The 2030-nt window shown below is 41.5% G+C and overlaps 1 pseudogene; it reads right to left on the bottom strand.

The window, feature by feature from the left end:
- Nucleotides 1-628: 628 nt before the first annotated feature.
- Nucleotides 629-1650, bottom strand: LOC103582627 (annotated as a pseudogene).
- Nucleotides 1651-2030: the final 380 nt, after the last annotated feature.

Here is a 2030-nt window from a genome sequence, read left to right as displayed (position 1 = left end):
CACATTCTTCTACAGTTCTTTTACTGGTTAACCACAAAATTATGACATACATTGTTGATTCTCAAAACCTTATATTAATTGATATTTTATCCTCTTCATGGGCAATGAAAGGAACTTAGACTTCTTTTGGATACCTCTATTCCTTTTAGCCCCTTCTAAACTCTTAAGCCATTATTATGTTCTTTAATTCTGTCTTTAATTCATACTTTAAATATGAATGTCAGTGTGTTTAATTTGTATCTAAAAGGTCTGTATTTTAAACTTTATTATTATTATTGCCATTAGTCTGTTTATTACTTATTTTTTAAAGACACATTCATTCAGTGCCATGATTAGACTATTACATTTAACAATCAACAGCATGGCTGCAAAAAAAAATCTATATTAAAACTCTTTGTTGGAATGCTTTATACTTTCCACAGAACAGAAAAAGAAATAACCTGTTATACAATTAGTCACTAGTACGGTCCTTGAGTTTCTTGCCCATAAGATATGAGTATTGACTAAGACATATCTTCTTTGTAGCAGCTAGGCCCTACCATCAAGGTGCTTAGCTGAATTCACAAATCTGTTGTAACCTGTACCTTCCCTGTTAATTCTCTGGCTCCTCTCTTCTGCTAAGCTTTGTTTACTGGCAGGAATTAAAACCTCTGCCACTACCATAACTACTCCTGCTTCTGGAACTGCCATAGCCACCTCGGTTTTGTGGTTTAGCAAAGTATTGGCCCCTACCACCATAGGGGCCAGAGCTTCTGCCTCCTAAGTTTCCTTCCTTCAGGTGTCCAAAATTTGAAGATTGATTGTTGTATTTGCCAAAATCACTGTAGCTTCCATCCCTTCAAAATTGTTTCCACCATTACTAAATCCATAATAGTCATCCCACTGCCACTATATCCACTAACCACCACGGCTGCCACCAAAGCCACCATGACCACTAAAGTTTCTTCCACTACCAAAGTTGTCATTCCCACCAAACCCACCTCCTATGACCACCACCAAAGTTTTCAGAACCACTTCGACCTCTTTGATGGATGAAGCACCAGCCAACTGTTTTTTTCCACAGGGCTTTCCTTACCTTACCGTTGTGGCCATTCACAGGGTGGTATTTCTGAATGACAGTCTTATCTATGGAGTCACGCTCATCCAAGGTTGCCAAAGAAAAGCCCCTCTTCCTGCCACTGCCTCGGTTAATTGTGATGTCAGTCAGTTAATTTTCTCATACTGTTCAAAATAACCTCTTAGGTGATGTTCTTCATGGTCTTCTTGAATGCCACCAGCAGAGATCTTTCTCACAGTTCAGCGAGCCTCTGATCTTGGAGAATCTTCTCTGGAGACAGCCCTCTGTGGTTGCCCAACTCTTGCATCCACCTGCGTGCTTTGCATTCACGGCAGCATCCGCCTCCTCCACAGCTGCGTGCAGGACAAACCCCAGCCTCGGGAGCACCGTCTGCATCTCTCATTTACCACCCCGTCCGTGAGCGTTTCCCACTGCTCAGAATGGCTCAGACTCCCACCAGTTGTTGCAAAGCTCAGCCCTCCGATGAGGAGCTCCCGCAGCTGTTCAGGCTCTCGAGGAGACTGAGGTAGACACGGCTGCAGGGGACAGGGGCTTTGAGGACGCCCCTGCGGAGAGCCAGGCCCCTCGTTCATTCGCCGCATTCCTTCCTGGGTTTGAGTTGTACCTGGAATCATTTCCCTTCTGCCTGAAAAACACGCCTTTAGTATTTCTTTTAGTGCAGATGTACTGGTTACAAATTCTGTTTTGTCTGTCTTATTTCACTTTATTCTTGAAATATAGTTTTGGTAGAGTTTTGGGTTGGAGTTATAATTTGGGAGTTAAAATTTTGGGTTGGGTATTATTTTCTTTTAGCACCTTAAAGATATTATTCTCTTGTCTTTTAGCTTTTATTACCTCTGTTTAAAAGTCAGCTGTTTGCCTAATTGTTGCTCTTTTGAAGGCAACCTGCCTTTTTTGTTCATCCTGATGGCTTTAAAATTTCCTTTTTCTTTGGTTTTTAACGTTTTACTAT

Source organism: Galeopterus variegatus, unplaced genomic scaffold, assembly GCF_000696425.1.
Source record: "Galeopterus variegatus unplaced genomic scaffold, G_variegatus-3.0.2 Scaffold17052, whole genome shotgun sequence".
Taxonomy (NCBI): domain Eukaryota; kingdom Metazoa; phylum Chordata; class Mammalia; order Dermoptera; family Cynocephalidae; genus Galeopterus; species Galeopterus variegatus.
This window is presented reverse-complemented; position numbering and strand designations above follow the sequence as displayed.